At 43.2% G+C, this 19,880-nt stretch overlaps 1 long non-coding RNA gene across 1 annotated transcript in view; it reads right to left on the reverse strand.

The window, feature by feature from the left end:
* Positions 1–19,880, reverse strand: part of LOC121394262 — a 146,981-nt gene that overhangs the window by 117,856 nt on the left and 9,245 nt on the right. The window contains exon 4 of the long non-coding RNA XR_005961597.1: positions 14,205–15,550. This is a non-coding gene — a long non-coding RNA (uncharacterized LOC121394262). The remainder of the gene's footprint in view (positions 1–14,204; positions 15,551–19,880) is intronic.

The following is a 19,880-nucleotide window of genomic DNA, read 5'->3' on the forward strand; positions in this document are numbered from 1 at the left end:
AAGTTGAGATGAGGACAGAGTGACATGGAAAAACGACGATGGCAACATTGAAGAACAGAAGGTAGGACTTTTTTAATCGATTATGTATATTTGTAAGGTAAGAAGACGCGTTACACTCACAAGCACAGAGCTAAACTCTTCGCTAAACTGTCCCCGTCTGGTAGTGCACGCTCGACTGTAATGTGGGGGAAGAAGGCATCACTCATTACGGAAGACAGACAGGTAGTCGCCTGTTCCTCGGAGCATGAAGGATGAGAGAGGTATCACTGCTCTATTGAGGGGTAATGCCAGGCTTTATCAATCAGCGGTGGTCCCTGCCCATACGTGGCAATGAAGTTAAACACGCCTTGCATTCTGTGTTCCTCACTAGTATGCAATTCAGTAGTTCAAACACCCAGAATTCACTAATCATGCCGCTTGGTTCCAATCACTCGTTAATGCAAACCTAAACCTCACTGACCCTTCTGTTTCTATGGAATGTGATGATCTATCTAAGATTGTAAGCCCCGCCGTGGGGCAGGGACGTGATGTGATGATGTATAATCTGTGGCATGACGTGCGAATAGAGTTTTTTTAATGACTGTACTTTGTAAGCGTAAAAGACCCTTCCATCACTCACGAGCCAGACAGCTAACTCTTAAGCTACTGTCTCGCGTCTGGCTAGTGGAACGCTCGAACTGTATGTGGGGACGAAGGCATACCTCATTACGGAAGACAGACAGTAGTGCCTGTTCACGTCGGACATGAAGATGATGTGGGTGATCACTGCTCCTATTGAGGGGTAAAGCCAGGCTTTATCAATCAGGGTTGTCCACGCTCAACGTGCAAGTGAGTTAATACACCTTAGCATTTCTGTGCTTCCTCACTAGTATGCAATTCAGTATGTTTCAAAACACCAGATTCTACTAAAATCATCACCTTGGTTCCAATCACTCCGTTATTGCAACCCTAAACCTACAACTGAACCCCTTCTGTCTATGCAATGTGATACTAATCGCTTAAATTGTAAGCTCCACCCGTGGGGCAGGGACTGATGTGAATGATGTATAATTGTGCAATGGCAATGAGCTTTTTTTAATGACTATGTACGCTTGTTAAGGTAAAAACCCTTTCCAACTCGCACAAGCCAGAGCTAAGCTCTTCGCTAACTGTCCCGTCTGGTAGTGCACGCGTCGACTGTAATGTGGGGAAGCAAGGCATACGCCTCATTACGGAAGACAGACAGTAGTGCTGTTCACTGTCGGAGCATGAAGGATGAGGGGTATCACTGCTTCTATTGAGGGGTAAAGGCCAGGCTTTATTCAATCAGGGTGTCCTCCCAACATGCAATGAGTTAAAACACCTTATGCATTCTGTGCTTTCTTGCACTAGTATGCAATTCAGTAGTGTCAAACACCAGATTCACTAAATCATGCACCTGGTTCCAATCACGCAACGTTATGCACCGAAACCTACAACTGCCTTCTGTCTATGAATGTGATACTATCCTTTAGATTTGTAGCTCCCCGTGGGCCAAGGGATTGATGTTGAATGATGTATAATCTGTGCAATGCAATGGTTGTTTGCAATGCTTTGTACCTTGTAAGGTAAAAACCCCTTCCCACTCTCACAAGCCAGACGCTACTCTTTCGCTAACTGTCCCGTCTGGTAGTGCACGCTCGACTGTAATGTGGGGGAAGAAGGGCATACCTCATTACGGAAGACAGACAGTAGTGCCTGTTCAAACATCGGAGGCATGAAGGATGAGGGGGTAATCACGTGCGTCCTATTGAGGCGGTAAAGCCAGGCTTTATCAATCGGGTGTCCCTCCCAACGTGCAATGAGTTTAAACAACCTAGCATTCTGTGCTTCTTCACTAGTATTGCAATCAGTAGCTCAACACCAGATTCACTAAATCATGCACCTTGGTTCCAATCACTCCGTATGCACCTAAACGCTACACTGACCCTTCTGTCTAATGAATGTGATACTATCCTAGATTGTAAGCTCCCCGCCGTGGGGCAGGGCTGATGTGAATGATGTTAATCTGTAAAATGCACTGCAATAAAATGGACGGAGCTATAGAAATAAGAAGAGAAGCCAGATGAACATGGAACAAAGCGACGATGGCCACATTTGAAAGAACAGAAGGTAGGACTTTTTTAATGATTATATATCTTGTAAGGTTAAAAACCCTTTCACACTCACAAGCCAGAACGCTAAACTTATCGCGCTAACTGTCCCGTCTGGTAGTGCACGCTCGAACTTAATGTGGGGAAGAAGCATACCTCATTACGGAGACAGACAGTAGCTGCCTGTTCACTCGGAGCATGAAGGATGAGGGTATCACTGCTCTTATTGTAGGGGTAAAGCCAGTGCTTCTATCATCAGGGTGTCCCTCCCAACAGTGCAATGATTAAACACCTTAGGCATTCTGTGCTTCCTGCACTAGTATGCATTCAGTAGCTCAAAACAGATTCATTAAATCATGCACCTTGGTTCCAATCACTCCGTTTTGCAACCTAACCTACAACTGACCCTTTTGTCTATGAATGTGATACTATCACTTAGATGTAAGCTCCCCCCGTGGGGCAGGGACTGATGTGAATGAATGTATAGATCTGTGCAATGCAATGAGTTGTTTAATGATTAATGTACCTTGTAAGGTAAAAACCCTTCCCACAACTCACAAGCCATAGCAGCTAAGCTCTTCGCTATCGTCCCGTCTGGTGTGCACGCCTCGCTGTAATGTGGGCAGAAAGGCATACCTCATTAGGGAAGACAGACAGTAGTGCTGTTCACTGGAGCATGAAGGATGAGGGGGTTCAAACTGCTCTATTGGGGGTAAAGGCCTAGGCTTTTATCAATCAGGGTGTTCCCTCCACGTGCATGAGTTTAAACACTTAGCATTCTGTGGCTTCTCACTAGTATGCAATTCAGTAGTTCAAACCCAAGATTCACTAATCATGCACCTGGTTCCAATCACTCCGTTATGTGCAACCTAAACCTACAACTGACCCTTCTGTTATGATGTGATACTATCCATAAATTGTAGCTCCCCGTGGCGGGCAGGGACTTGATGTGAATGATGTATATCTGTGGCAAGTGCAATTGAGTTTTTTTAATGACTATGTACCCGTTGTAAGGTAAAACCTTCCACACTCACAAGCAGAAGCTAAGCGCTCGCTACTGTCCCCGTCTGGTAGTTGGCAACGCTCGCTGTATGTGGGGAAGAAGGCATACCTCATTACGGAAGACAGACAGTAGTGCCTGTTCACTCGGCGAGCATGATGGATGAGGGGTTATCACTGCTCTATTGAGGGGTAAGCCAGGCTTTATAATCAGGGGTGTCCCTCCCGAACATGCAACTGAGTTAAACCCCTTCAGCATTCTTGTGCTTGCTTCACTAGGTAATGCAATTCAGTAGTTTCAAACACCAGATTCACTAAATCATGCACTGATTTGGTTCTCAATGCACAAGCGTTATGCAACTAAACTACAACTGACCTTTCTGTCTTGAAATGGTGATACTATTTAAGATTGTAGCTCCCCCCTAGTGGGCCAGGGATTGATGTGAATGATGTATAATCTGTGGCAATGCAATGAAGCTTGTTTCCAATGATTATGTTACCTTGTAAGGTAAGAAACCCTTCCAACACTCAAAGCAGAAGCTAGCTCTTCGCTACTGTCCGTCTGGTAGTGACGCTCGACTGTAAATGTGGGGAAAGAAGGCATACCCATTACGGAAGACAGACAGTAGTGCCTGTTCTCTCGGAGCATGAAGGGATGAGGGGTATCACTGCTCTTATTGAGGGGTAAAGCCAGCTTTATCATCAGGCGCGTGTCCTCCAATGTGCAATGAGGTTAAACCCCTTACGCATTTGTGCTTCTTCACTAGTATGGCAATTCAGTAGCTCAAACACCAGATTCACTAAATCATGCACTTGGTTCCAATACTCATTATGCAACCTAAACCTACAACTGACCCTTCTCTCTATGAATTGTGATACTATCTTAGATTGTAAGCTCCCCCGTGGGGCAGACTGATGTGAAATGAGTATAATCAGTGCAATGCAAATGAGTTGTTTTAATGATTATGTAACCGTTGTAAGGTAAAAACCTTCCACACTCACAAGCCAAGAGAGCTAAGCTCTTCGCTACTCTGTTCCCGTCTGGTAGTGCACGCTCGCACTGTAATGTGGGAAGAATGGATAACCTATTACGGAAGACAGACAGTAGTGCCTAGTTCACATTTGGCTGGAGCATGAAGGAATGAGGCGGTAATCACTGCTGCTATTGAGGGTAAAGCCAGGCTTTATAAGTCAGGGTGTCCCTCCAAATCAGTGCAATGAGTTTAAACACCTTGCATTCTGTGCTTCTTGCACTAGTATGTGCAATTCGTAGCTCGAAACACCAGATTCATAAATCATGCACTTGGTTCCAATCACTCCGTTATGCACCTAAAACCTACAATGACCCTTCTGTCTATGATGTGATACTATCCTTAGATTGTAAGCTCCCCCGTGGGGCAGGGATCTGGGATGTGAATGTGTATAATCCTGTAAATGCACTGCATAAATGTGACGGAGCTATAGAAATAAGAAGAGGAAGCCAGATGACATGGAACAAACGACGATGGCACATTTGAAGAACAGAAGGTAGGACTTTTTTTAATGATTATATATCTTGTAAGGTAAAACCCTTTCACACTCACAAGCCAGAAGCTAACTCTTCGCTACTGTCCCGTCTGGTAGTTGCAACGCTCGACTGTAATGTGGGGGAAGAAGGCATACCTCATTAGCGGAAGACAGACAGTAGTGCCTGTTCACTCGGAGCATGAAGGATGAGGGGTATCACTGCTCTATTGAGGGGTAAAGCCAGGCTTTATCAATCAGGGTGTCCCTCCCAACGTGCAATGAGTTAAACACCTTAGCATTCTGTGCTTCCTCACTAGTATGCAATTCAGTAGCTCAAACACCAGATTCACTAAATCATGCACCTTGGTTCCAATCACTCCGTTATGCAACCTAAACCTACAACTGACCCTTCTGTCTATGAATGTGATACTATATAAGCTCCCCCCGTGGGGCAGGGACTGATGTGAATGATGTATAATCTGTGCAATGCAATGAGTTGTTTTAATGATTATGTACCTTGTAAGGTAAAAACCCTTCCACACTCACAAGCCAGAAGCTAAGCTCTTCGCTACTGTCCCGTCTGGTAGTGCACGCTCGACTGTAATGTGGGGAAGAAGGCATACCTCATTACGGAAGACAGACAGTAGTGCCTGTTCACTCGGAGCAGGAAGGATGAGGGGTATCACTGCTCTATTGAGGGGTAAAGCCAGGCTTTATCAATCAGGGTGTCCCTCCCAACATGCAATGAGTTAAACACCTTAGCATTTTGTGCTTCTTCACTAGTATGCAATTCAGTAGTTCAAACACCAGATTCACTAAATCATGCACCTTGGTTCCAATCACTCCGTTATGCAACCTAAACCTACAACTGACCCTTCTGTCTATGAATGTGATAGGATCCTTAGATTGTAAGCTCCCCCCGTGGGGCAGGGACTGATGTGAATGATGTATAATCTGTGCAATGCAATGAGTTTTTTTAATGACTATGTACCTTGGTAAGGTAAAAACTCTTCCACTCACAAGCCAGAAGCTAAGCTCTTCGCTACTGTCCCGTTCTGGTAGTGCACGCTCGACTGTACATGTGGGGAAGAAGGCATACCTCATTACGGAAGACAGACAGTAGTGCCTGTTCACTCCGCGAGCATGAAGGATGAGGGGTATCACTGCTCTATTGAGGGGTAAAGCCAGGCTTTATCAATCAGGGTGTCCCTCCCAACGTGCAATGAGTTAAACACCTTAGCATTCTGTGCTTCCTCACTAGTATGCAATTCAGTAGTTCAAACACCAGATTCACTAAATCATGCACCTTGGTTCCAATCACTCCGTTATGCAACCTAAACCTACAACTGACCCTTCTGTCTATGAATGTGATACTATCCTTAAATTGTAAGCTCCCCCCGTGGGGCAGGGACTGATGTGAATGATGTATAATCTGTGCAATGCAATGAGTTTTTTTAATGACTATGTACCTTGTAAGGTAAAAACCCTTCCACACTCACAAGCCAGAAGCTAAGCTCTTCGCTACTGTCCCGTCTGGTAGTGCACGCTCGACTGTAATGTGGGGAAGAAGGCATACCTCATTACGGAAGACAGACAGTAGTGCCTGTTCACTCGGAGCATGAAGGATGAGGGGTATCACTGCTCTATTGAGGGGTAAAGCCAGACTTTATCAATCAGGGTGTCCCTCCCAACATGCAATGAGTTAAACACCTTAGCATTCTGTGCTTCTTCACTAGTATGCAATTCAGTAGTTCAAACACCAGATTCACTAAATCATGCACCTTGGTACCAATCACTCTGTTATGCAACCCACACACTACAACTGACCCTTCTGTCTATGAATGTGATAGGATGTTTAGATTGTAAGCTCCCCCTGTGGGGCAGGGACTGACGTGAATAATGTAAACTCTCTGGAAACCACTGCATGAAGTGTGTGTGTGAGCGATATGATTGACAAATAACTGACCTTACTGTGAATGAACGTAATAGAATCCTTAGATTGTAAGTGGGGCAGGGACTGTTGTGAATGATGTATACATCTGTAAAATGCACTGCATAAAATGTGACGGAGCTATAGAAATAAGAAGAGGAAGCCAGATGACATGGAACAAATGACGATGGCACATTTGAAGAACAGAAGGTAGGACTTTTTTAATGATTATGTACCTTGTAAGGTAAAAACCCTTCCACACTCACAAGCCAGAAGCTAAGCTCTTCGCTACTGTCCCGTCTGGTAGTGCACGCTCCGACTGTAATGTGGGGAAGAAGGCATACCTCATTACGGAAGACAGACAGTAGTGCCTGTTCACCTCGGAGCATGCAAGGATGAGGGGTATCACTGCTCTTTTGAGGGGTAAAGCCAGGCTTTATCAATCAGGGTGTCCCTCCAACATGCAATGAGTTAAACACCTTAGCATTCTGTGCTTCTTCACTAGTAATGCAATTCAGTAGCTCAAAACACCAGATTCACTAAATCATGCCCCTTGGTTCCAATCACTCCGTTATACAACCCACACACTACAGGGGTATCACTGCCTCTATTGAGGGGTAAAGCCAGGCTTTATTAATCAGGGTGTCCCTCCCAACATGCAATGAGTTAAACACCTTAGCATTCTGTGCTTCTTCACTAGTATGCATTCAGTAGTTCAAACACCAGATTCACTAAATCATGCACCTTGGTTCCAATCACTCCGTTATGCAACCTAAACCTACAACTGACCCTTCTGTCTAATGAATGTGGATACTATCCTTAGATTGTAAGCTCCCCCCGTGGGGCAGGGACTGATGTGAATGATGTATAATCTGTGCAATGCAATGAGTTGTTTTAATGATTATGTACCTTGTAAGGTAAAAACCCTTCCACACTCACAAGCCAGAAGCTAAGCTCTTCGCTACTGTCCCGTCTGGTAGTGCACGCTCGACTGTAAATGTGGGGAAGAAGGCATACCTCATTACGGAAGACAGACAGTAGTGCCTGTTCTCTCGGAGCATGAAGGATGAGGGGTATCACTGCTCTATTGAGGGGTAAAGCCAGGCTTTATTAATCAGGGTGTCCCTCCCAACATGCAATGGGTTAAACACCTTAGCATTCTGTGCTTCTTCACTAGTATGCAATTCAGTAGTTCAAACAACCAGATTCACTAAATCATGCACCTTGGTACCAATCACTCTGTTATGCAACCCACACACTACAACTGACCCTTCTGTCTATGAATGTGATAGGATGTTTAGATTGTAGGCTGCCCCTGTGGGGCAGGGACTGACGTGAATAATGTAAACTCTCTGGAAACCACTGCATGAAGTGTGTGTGTGAGCGATATGATTGACAAATAACTGACCTTACTGTGAATGAACGTAATAGAATCCTTAGATTATAGTGGGGCAGGGACTGATGTGAATGATGTATAATCTGTAAAATGCACTGCATAAAATGTGACGGAGCTATAGAAATAAGAAGAGGAAGCCAGATGACATGGAACAAATGACGATGGCACATTTGAAGAACAGAAGGTAGGACTTTTTTAATGATTATGTACCTTGTAAGGTAAAAACCCTTCCACGCTCACAAGCCAGAAGCTAAGCTCTTCGCTACTGTCCGTCTGGTAGTGCACGCTCGACTGTAATGTGGGGAAGAAGGCATACCTCATTACGGAAGACAGACAGTAGTGCCTGTTCACTCGGAGCATGAAGGATGAGGGGTATCACTGCTCTTTTGAGGGGTAAAGCCAGGCTTTATCAATCAGGGTGTCCCTCCCAACATGCAATGAGTTAAACACCTTAGCATTCTGTGCTTCTTCACTAGTATGCAATTCAGTAGCTCAAACACCAGATTCACTAAATCATGCCCCTTGGTTCCAATCACTCCGTTATACAACCCACACACTACAGGGGTATCACTGCTCTATTGAGGGGTAAAGCCAGGCTTTATTAATCAGGGTGTCCCTCCCAACATGCAATGAGTTAAACACCTTAGCATTTTGTGCTTCTTCACTAGTATGCAATTCAGTAGTTCAAACACCAGATTCACTAAATCATGCACCTTGGTTCCAATCACTCCGTTATGCAACCTAAACCTACAACTGACCCTTCTGTCTATGAATGTGATACTATCCTTAGATTGTAAGCTCCCCCCGTGGGGCAGGGACTGATGTGAATGATGTATAATCTGTGCAATGCAATGAGTTGTTTTAATGATTATGTACCTTGTAAGGTAAAAACCCTTCCACACTCACAAGCCAGAAGCTAAGCTCTTCGCTACTGTCCCGTCTGGTAGTGCACGCTCGACTGTAATGTGGGGAAGAAGGCATACCTCATTACGGAAGACAGACAGTAGTGCCTGTTCTCTCGGAGCATGAAGGATGAGGGGTATCACTGCCTCTATTGAGGGGTAAAGCCAGGCTTTATTAATCAGGGTGTCCCTCCCAACATGCAATGGGTTAAACACCTTAGCAATCTGTGCTTCTTCACTAGTATGCAATTCAGTAGTTCAAACACCAGATTCACTAAATCATGCACCTTGGTACCAATCACTCTGTTATGCAACCCACACACTACAACTGACCCTTCTGTCTATGAATGTGATAGGATGTTTAGATTGTAGGCTGCCCCCTGTGGGGCAGGGACTGACGTGAATAATGTAAACTCTCTGGAAACCACTGCATGAAGTATGTGTGTGAGCGATATGATTGACAAATAACTGACCTTACTGTGAATGAACGTAATAGAATCCTTAGATTATAGTGGGGCAGGGACTGATGTGAATGATGTATAATCTGTAAAATGCACTGCATAAAATGTGACGGAGCTATAGAAATAAGAAGAGGAAGCCAGATGACATGGAACAAATGACGATGGCACATTTGAAGAACAGAAGGTAGGACTTTTTTAATGATTATGTACCTTGTAAGGTAAAAACCCTTCCACACTCACAAGCCAGAAGCTAAGCTCTTCGCTACTGTCCCGTCTGGTAGTGCACGCTCGACTGTAATGTGGGGAAGAAGGCATACCTCATTACGGAAGACAGACAGTAGTGCCTGTTCACTCGGAGCATGAAGGATGAGGGGTATCACTGCTCTTTTGAGGGGTAAAGCCAGGCTTTATCAATCAGGGTGTCCCTCCCAACATGCAATGAGTTAAACACCTTAGCATTCTGTGCTTCTTCACTAGTATGCAATTCAGTAGCTCAAACACCAGATTCACTAAATCATGCCCCTTGGTTCCAATCACTCCGTTATACAACCCACACACTACAGGGGTATCACTGCTCTATTGAGGGGTAAAGCCAGGCTTTATTAATCAGGGTGTCCCTCCCAACATGCAATGAGTTAAACACCTTAGCATTCTGTGCTTCTTCACTAGTATGCAATTCAGTAGTTCAAACACCAGATTCACTAAATCATGCACCTTGGTTCCAATCACTCCGTTATGCAACCTAAACCTACAACTGACCCTTCTGTCTATGAATGTGATACTATCCTTAGATTGTAAGCTCCCCCCGTGGGGCAGGGACTGATGTGAATGATGTATAATCTGTGCAATGCAATGAGTTGTTTTAATGATTATGTACCTTGTAAGGTAAAAACCCTTCCACACTCACAAGCCAGAAGCTAAGCTCTTCGCTACTGTCCCGTCTGGTAGTGCACGCTCGACTGTAATGTGGGGAAGAAGGCATACCTCATTACGGAAGACAGACAGTAGTGCCTGTTCTCTCGGAGCATGAAGGATGAGGGGTATCACTGCTCTATTGAGGGGTAAAGCCAGGCTTTATTAATCAGGGTGTCCCTCCCAACATGCAATGGGTTAAACACCTTAGCATTCTGTGCTTCTTCACTAGTATGCAATTCAGTAGTTCAAACACCAGATTCACTAAATCATGCACCTTGGTACCAATCACTCTGTTATGCAACCCACACACTACAACTGACCCTTCTGTCTATGAATGTGATAGGATGTTTAGATTGTAGGCTGCCCCTGTGGGGCAGGGACTGACGTGAATAATGTAAACTCTCTGGAAACCACTGCATGAAGTGTGTGTGTGAGCGATATGATTGACAAATAACTGACCTTACTGTGAATGAACGTAATAGAATCCTTAGATTATAGTGGGGCAGGGACTGATGTGAATGATGTATAATCTGTAAAATGCACTGCATAAAATGTGACGGAGCTATAGAAATAAGAAGAGGAAGCCAGATGACATGGAACAAATGACGATGGCACATTTGAAGAACAGAAGGTAGGACTTTTTTAATGATTATGTACCTTGTAAGGTAAAAACCCTTCCACACTCACAAGCCAGAAGCTAAGCTCTTCGCTACTGTCCCGTCTGGTAGTGCACGCTCGACTGTAATGTGGGGAAGAAGGCATACCTCATTACGGAAGACAGACAGTAGTGCCTGTTCACTCGGAGCATGAAGGATGAGGGGTATCACTGCTCTTTTGAGGGGTAAAGCCAGGCTTTATCAATCAGGGTGTCCCTCCCAACATGCAATGAGTTAAACACCTTAGCATTCTGTGCTTCTTCACTAGTATGCAATTCAGTAGCTCAAACACCAGATTCACTAAATCATGCCCCTTGGTTCCAATCACTCCGTTATACAACCCACACACTACAGGGGTATCACTGCTCTATTGAGGGGTAAAGCCAGGCTTTATAAATCAGGGTGTCCCTCCCAACATGCAATGAGTTAAACACCTTAGCATTCTGTTCTTCTTCACTAGTATGCAATTCAGTAGTTCAAACACCAGATTCACTAAATCATGCACCTTGGTTCCAATCACTCCGTTATGCAACCTAAACCTACAACTGACCCTTCTGTCTATGAATGTGATACTATCCTTAGATTGTAAGCTCCCCCCGTGGGGCAGGGACTGATGTGAATGATGTATAATCTGTGCAATGCAATGAGTTGTTTTAATGATTATGTACCTTGTAAGGTAAAAACCCTTCCACACTCACAAGCCAGAAGCTAAGCTCTTCGCTACTGTCCCGTCTGGTAGTGCACGCTCGACTGTAATGTGGGGAAGAAGGCATACCTCATTACGGAAGACAGACAGTAGTGCCTGTTCTCTCGGAGCATGAAGGATGAGGGGTATCACTGCTCTATTGAGGGGTAAAGCCAGGCTTTATTAATCAGGGTGTCCCTCCCAACATGCAATGGGTTAAACACCTTAGCATTCTGTGCTTCTTCACTAGTATGCAATTCAGTAGTTCAAACACCAGATTCACTAAATCATGCACCTTGGTACCAATCACTCTGTTATGCAACCCACACACTACAACTGACCCTTCTGTCTATGAATGTGATAGGATGTTTAGATTGTAGGCTGCCCCTGTGGGGCAGGGACTGACGTGAATAATGTAAACTCTCTGGAAACCACTGCATGAAGTGTGTGTGTGAGCGATATGATTGACAAATAACTGACCTTACTGTGAATGAACGTAATAGAATCCTTAGATTATAGTGGGGCAGGGACTGATGTGAATGATGTATAATCTGTAAAATGCACTGCATAAAATGTGACGGAGCTATAGAAATAAGAAGAGGAAGCCAGATGACATGGAACAAATGACGATGGCACATTTGAAGAACAGAAGGTAGGACTTTTTTAATGATTATGTACCTTGTAAGGTAAAAACCCTTCCACACTCACAAGCCAGAAGCTAAGCTCTTCGCTACTGTCCCGTCTGGTAGTGCAGGCTCGACTGTAATGTGGGGAAGAAGGCATACCTCATTACGGAAGACAGACAGTAGTGCCTGTTCACTCGGAGCATGAAGGATGAGGGGTATCACTGCTCTATTGAGGGGTAAAGCCCGGCTTTATCAATCAGGGTGTCCCTCCCAACATGCAATGAGTTAAACACCTTAGCATTCTGTGCTTCTTCACTAGTATGCAATTCAGTAGTTCAAACACCAGATTCACTAAATCATGCACCTTGGTTCCAAACACTCCGTTATGCAACCTTAACCTACAACTGACCCTTCTGTCTATGAATGTGATAGGATCCTTAGATTGTAAGCTCCCCCCCTGGGGCAGGGACTGATGTGAATGATGTATAATCTGTGCAATGCAATGAGTTTTTTTAATGATTATGTACCTTGTAAGGTAAAAACCCTTCCACACTCACAAGCCAGAAGCTAAGCTCTTCGCTACTGTCCCGTCTGGTAGTGCACGCTCGACTGTAAAGTGGGGAAGAAGGCATACCTCATTACGGAAGACAGATAGTAGTGCCTGTTCATTCGGAGCATGAAGGATGAGAGGTATCACTGCTCTATTGAGGGGTAAAGCCAGGCTTTATCAATCAGGGTGTCCCTCCCAACATGCAATGAGTTAAACACCTTAGCATTCTGTGCTTCTTCACTAGTATGCAATTCAGTAGTTCAAACACCAGATTCACTAAATCATGCGCCTTGGTTCCAATCACTCCGTTATGCAACCTAAACCTACAACTGACCCTTCTGTCTATGAATGTGATACTATCCTTAGATTGTAAGCTCCCCCCGTGGGCAAGGGATTGATGTGAATGATGTATAATCTGTGCAATGCAATAAGTTGTTTTAATGATTATGTACCTTGTAAGGTAGAAACAATGCAATGAGTTAAACACCTTAGCATTCTGTGCTTCTTCACTAGTATGCAATTCAGTAGTTCAAAAACCAGATTCACAAAATCATCAAAATTGATTGCACTCACTCAGTTACACAACCTATAATTGACCCTTCTGTCTATGAATGTGATAGGAATCCTTAGATTGTAAACTCCCCCCATGGGGCAGGGACTGATGTGAATGATGTAAACTCTCTGGAACATCTGCATGAAGTGTGTGTGTGAGCCATATGATTGACAAATAACTGGCCTTACTGTGAATGAACATAATAGGATACTTAGATTGTAAGCTCTCCACGTGGGGCAGGGACTGATGTGAATGATGTATAATCTGTAAAAGGACCTTTTCTAATGATTATGTATCTTGTAAGGTAAAAACCCTTTAGCACTCACAAGCCAGAAGCTAAGCTGTTCGCTACTATCCCGTCTGATAAAGGGTTTCACTGCTCTATTGAGGGGTAAAGCCAGGCTTTATCGATCACGGTGTCCCTCCCAACATGCAATGAGTTAAACACTTTAGCATTCTGTGCTTCTTCACTAGTATGTAATTCAGTAGTTCAAACACCAGATTCACTAAATCCACATTGTTTCCAATCACTCCTTTATACAACCCACACGCTACAACTGACCCTACTATGTATGAAAGGATAGGCTCCTTAGATTGTAAACTCTGTGTGTGTGTGTGTGTGTGTGATATGATTAACATATAACTGATTGAACTGTGAATGAACATGATAGGAAGCTTATATTGTAAATTCCTGTGGGGCAGGGACAGATGTGAATGGGGTATAATCTGTGTAAAGAACTGCATAAAATATGAAACACCAACAGACAACGTGCAATTATAAGTCTCTCCCACATGTCATGTCATGCAAAAACAGTTGAATTATAGATAGACCGCTGACATAACTATTGAGAATTATTTATAGAAAGCAAGAGATAGGTTACAGAGTTATATAAATAATCAACTGCCCTACCTACCTCCAAAATGACTGTTTTAGAGATGGAAGACAGCATTCCTTTCATAGAAGATAACTCTTCCTCCACAAAAAATAAATTGTTGTATCTAGGAAAAAAAGTTTAAACAGTTAGCAAGAAAAGCTAAGTATTGGGAAAACAGGTCCAGAAGATAAAATGTATGTTTCAATGGCATTCTTGAACTTTATAAAGACTTGCTTGCTTTATTACTATCAGATTCTCTCTCTGGTAACTGATGACTCCCTACCAAAGCTAAAAGATGATTATGCGATATTCAGGGAGCAGAGTTTTCAGCCCTATCAAATAAAAGGACAATGAAAAATATCTATAGCCAATTATCCAGATCCTCTCTAACTAAGAGCATATCCCTTTCACATCAATTAGCAATGGACACTTGAACGATTGACTGACACTACGGGTAATATTTACTGTTGTGTAAAAATACAGCAAAGAAACAACATTCAAATTCCCCACACATCAAAAGGAAAAAAAGGTGCACTTATCATGCATTCTACTTTTCTAATGCCGCCAAATGTGGAATTTGGAAGGCGCACAAACATTGAGGAATTTGCTGTTTATTTTACACAACGTTTAGGGTGAAAACACACAGGGCCACTAGTAGCAGCTACAAAAAGCCAAAAACGTATCCTGCCATAGACAATACTAAGACTTGCCTCTGCTAAAACACATGTAGTGTCTTAGCTACGCCAATAATCACTATTGTCTATTTTGTAGATGTGTCAAGTAGCTGCTACTAGTAGCTCTGCGTGTCTTCACCCTCCATTTACACAGCATAATAGATAGGCCCCTTAATGTGACATCAGAGCTCACCACAAAAAACTCATCCCCTTTCTAGTCATTCCTATAAGTGTATTTATCAAATGGTGAACTGTAACTTTCATCCATTGATAAATATGCTTCTTAAAAATCACAGGAATGAATATAAAGTTTTTTTTTTGTGGTGAGCTTTTTTTTGATAAATCTACCCCTAAATCTTCTGCCACACTGGTTCATTAGAGAATGCAGAACATGTTTCTTAATGTTTATTTTTGGTTTCTTTTGTGCTGACATTTATATATATATATATATATTTTTCTATGGATAGATTAACTGAATATGATCTCTTTTGTGGCATAGTACATTTCAATTGATTATAATGATAAAATCAAAGTCATATTCTGGAACATAAATTAAATTAATTCTCTTATGTAAAATCTTGCCAGCCAGTTGGGTCGAAGACGTGCAAATGAAGCAGGAGAGGAAAGGAATGTGCAGTAGCTCTTCAGTCCAGAACTTCCTCTTTGGGCTTTCATGACATCACACAGGCAAAGATGTGAGATATCCCCTGCCTAAGTGGAGAACAGAAAGAAACGTAAAGTGATACTGACACTAAAAACTACTTTTTAAAATATGAATGTATATTAAAAGTTACCTATAAGTCATGCTGATCGTTTTTTGTGGAGAGGATTGTTTTTGTAAGTAAGTTGAAGTTTCTAAACCTGACTGTTTTGCCAACCTGACTGTCCCATCTCAGCCTGTCAGTTAAAGTTTCTAATGCTAATGGGCTACTGCTGCACAAATATGGCAGCCCCCTCATACAGGAACATGGGGCATCAGACAGGTACTGTAAAAGCATTGTGCAAATACTTTATGGCAAAATTATAAGTAGCTTTCAAAGGCAATATTATGACAGATGTAAAAAATAATTGAAATTCTGGTGTCAGTATCTCTTTAAGAGCTTCTGACCTGCAGCTAAAGTGATCTGTAATTTAAAAAAAAAGAGTTTTTTAAATAATAAAGATGATTAAGTAAAAATGCTTTAATGACCCAGACTGTTTATGTTTGGACAGATGTTAAAAGGTGAACAACCATTTTAACAAATAGTTAATCAATTGAATTTCTCTTTTTTTGACCCATTTGCTTAATACCTTTGTTTCTCAAAACAACCTTTGACATCAAGCCTAATTTCTCTTACTAAGGTGATAACAGATCCCAAAATGGTTTATTAAAACTCCTCTGAAGCATATCACCCCTGGAAAGAAGAGGCTTGAAAAAGGAAGATCTGGGAAGTACTAGTTTAAAGATTATCAACATTGCAAAACATGTTTAAAAAAATGCACTGGTTGTAATTGGCACTTAAAATAGGATTTATGTACCTACCGTAGTGATGTAAAGGTAAAACCCGACCCGCACCCGACCCTAACCCGCCCAACTCCCTGCTTCCATTTTAAGGCCCTGCGCAGACCCGCCCAGCTGATGACATCACAAAAGGGAAGGCAGGAGCCACGCATCTTTACCCCTTTCCTATTCAACTCAGTTGGTACCAAGTAACCGGACACAGAGAGGTAGAGAGAACAGTAACACTATTTCAACAACAATCAACTATTTACAGAGGGTGGGAAATTCTGTGTCCCCCTTAGACGACAGAGAAAGGGATTTACCGGTAGGTATATAAATCCTATTTTCTCTGGCCTCTCCGTGGGACACAGGAGACCAGTGGGGACTTAACAACGCAGCCCAACAACAATAGGGAGGGTGAATTTTTGTTGCCTTTAGTCCTGCACAGCTGTGTGCAGTACTTTGCGACCAAAGGCTGCCTCTGAGGAGGCAAAGGAATGAATTTGGTAGAATTTCGGAAAGTGTGAATTGATGACCATGGCCGCTCGGCAGATCTGCTCAGCCGAGGCAGAGTTGCGCCAGGCCCATGATGCCCCCACTGCTCTGGTTGCCTGGAATGACGAGCCGACAATCTGACTTGCGAGACACTTTGGATCGTGACAGATATATTCTTAGGGGCCGGACCATATCAAAGCCGTGCAGCCGTTCTTGGGCTCCGGACATAGGGATGGCACTACTATGTCTTGGTTGAGATGAAAGGATGAAACGACCTTTGGCGAGAATTTCAGATTGGTACAAAGTACCACCTTGTCCTTGTTAAAATTTAGGAGATGAGGGTCACAGAGAAGAGCTCCAAGCTCAGAGACTCTGCGTACTGATGATACTGCTAGAAGTAGTTCTGCTTTCCAGATCATCCATGATGGTTCGACTGAGCCTAGTGGCTCAAATTGGGGGTCCAGGAGTGCGTCCAGAACAATGTTGAGATCCCATGTGGGAACTGGTGTTTGTCGTGGGGGGGGGCTATATGGGTCACCCCCTGTAGGAACGTTTTCACAGAATCAAGAGCCAATCTTAGCTGAAAAAGTAGAGACAATGCCGATACCTGCGTGTCGCATTCCAACCCGAGGAAAATCATCCTGTATGATGGATGGCGCTGAGGTTAGCCTGAACGGGAGTACTACAAACTGGAAATGCCACTTGCCAAAGGCAAATCGGAGGTACTGGTGGTGGGGTGGCCAGATGGGGACATGGAGATAAGTGTCTTTGATGCCCAAGGACACCAGCAGTTGTCCTGGTTCCATTCCCCAGATTACGGAGCACAAGGTTTCCATTTTCAACTGCACAAATCTGATCAAGAGGTTCAATTCTTTGAGGTCCAGCACCGGTCTGAATGTGTTGTCCTTCTTTGGAACTATGAAGAGATTGGAGTAATAGTCGTAAAATCTCGTTTGTTATGGGCCTGGTTCGATAACCCCTAGGTCCCAAAGACATCTGACACATTCCTGGAAAGCCTGAGCTCTGCTTGGAGTGGACGGGACTTTTGACATGAAGAATCTCCTGTGGGGAAGAGAAGTGAAGTCCAGGTGATAGCCGTCTGTGACTATTTCCTTCACCCAGAAATCTGAAGAGTGGAGTAGCCACGCCTCCCAGAAATGGAGAAGCTGTCCCCCTATGTGCTTTTGTGACCCCAGAAGGGGTGCCCAGTCATGCCGATGAGGACTTGTCATGGGTGACCTTGCCTTGGGGCTTGTTCGGTTTCCATCCTGAACGAGGTTTGTCTGATGGTTTGGAGCGAAAGGATGACCTGAATGGAGAGTTTGATTTTTTTTTGTCGACCTGCTGCTTTGGCCACGAAAAAAATCACCCCCTACAGGGGGCTGAGGAGGAACGTTATTTGGACTGTGGTAGAAAAGTGCTCTTACCCCGTCGCCTGGTTGCCCATGCTTCTATGGCCCTGTTCACCCATGCTGAGGCTAGGGATGGCCGAAGAGCTGATCCTGCAACTGAGATTGCTTTTAGGGATCCTTCCAACCTCTTCTCTGTAGTATCCTTGAAGGTGGCTGCGTCCATGACTGGTAGAGTAGTTATTTTGGAAAGGTGTGAGGCTGGCGCATCTACTAGTGGTGGAACGGACCACTTCTCCACAAACTCCTTTGAAAGGGGTAGGACTTGGAGAACCTGCGTGATGCCTGAAAAGCCCTTTTTGGCAAAGCAGGTTGCAGATTTTTTTCTTTTAAAAATACCTTTATGATATGAGGAATCTGCGTTGGAGTCAAGCTTTAGCACCTCAATGACGGCCATGATAATGCCGTCAATGTCGTGAGAGGTATACTTCTTTCTGGTATTTTCTTCCTTGTCGTTGTCGTCATCTTCTGATTGGGCAGGGGACGAAAATACCTCCCTGTTGGATCCCTAGCTTTCAGATACATCCGGAGAGTGAGAAGTGCGGGTATATCGTCACGCTTACATAGTGTGTGCTTGTGTTTTTCGACTGGAAGCTCCGGAACCTTTGACATGGCTTTCGCAATAGAAGTAGCAATAGTGCCCGCTATGGCATCTGCTAGTGATGGAATATTTTTCAGCTGCTATACACTTCTTCGAAGACACATAAAATCGCAGCTGATGAAATGTGAGGAGTAATCCACCTAAAAAGAGGGACTGGACAGGGTTGGCCTCTCTCACTCCTACTGTTCAACATAACATTGGAATCCCTCATCAGATATCTCAAGATGTCCTCCTGATTACCTGCTCTGGATATTAATAATTTATCCGTGTGTTTACCAGCATTTGAGTTTTCTTAATTGTGAAAAATCCTTCTCATAATATAAAAATATCTTCTCAATATTACAAACTTTGAGTCTATTTCTGGGTTTAAACCCAAAAGACTGAACTAATAAATATATAAGGCCTTTCTTCTGGTAAAGTCCTATTCAACTAGGTATCGAAAAGAAACAATCCTACATCAAAAATCTAGGTATATAACTTCCAGCAGATCTTTATTGGCTCTATTTTTGATGACTTCCAATGATAAAAAAAAGATGGCACATTTTTATAATAAACAGAAAAATGCACCATTCAATTTAAAAGGAAGGACTGCCTTCTAAAAAATGTTGATCTTTCTTAAATGCATCTATCCTATGGTGAATTTGCTCAATACTTTTAATTCATTTGGAAAGGAAAAATATCAAAAACAATTTTCTACCGAAACTAAAAAAGTGTTTACAATTAATTAAAATGTAATGTACTGTTGCACTGTACTGGTAAAACTGGTGTGTTTGCTTCAGAAAGGCTACTATAGTTTATACAGATAAACATGGGCACAGCCATTCAGTCTGAAAAAAGGAGAAGAGGTACAGGTGGCATAGAAGATAACAGAAAAGTTCTGTAGAATCCCATTGTATTCTTCATAGTTTATCTGTTATCTGCTATATAAACCTGTGCCTTTTTTCTTTTTTCCAGCTTTGAACGGCTTGCCCCATGGCTACACAGCAGGTTGATTGTATAAACTTTAGTAGTGTTTCTAAAACAAGAACATCAGTGCTATCAATGTAGGGCAACAGT

This window comes from Xenopus laevis, chromosome 5S (genome assembly GCF_017654675.1).
Source record: "Xenopus laevis strain J_2021 chromosome 5S, Xenopus_laevis_v10.1, whole genome shotgun sequence".
Lineage (NCBI taxonomy): Eukaryota > Metazoa > Chordata > Amphibia > Anura > Pipidae > Xenopus > Xenopus laevis.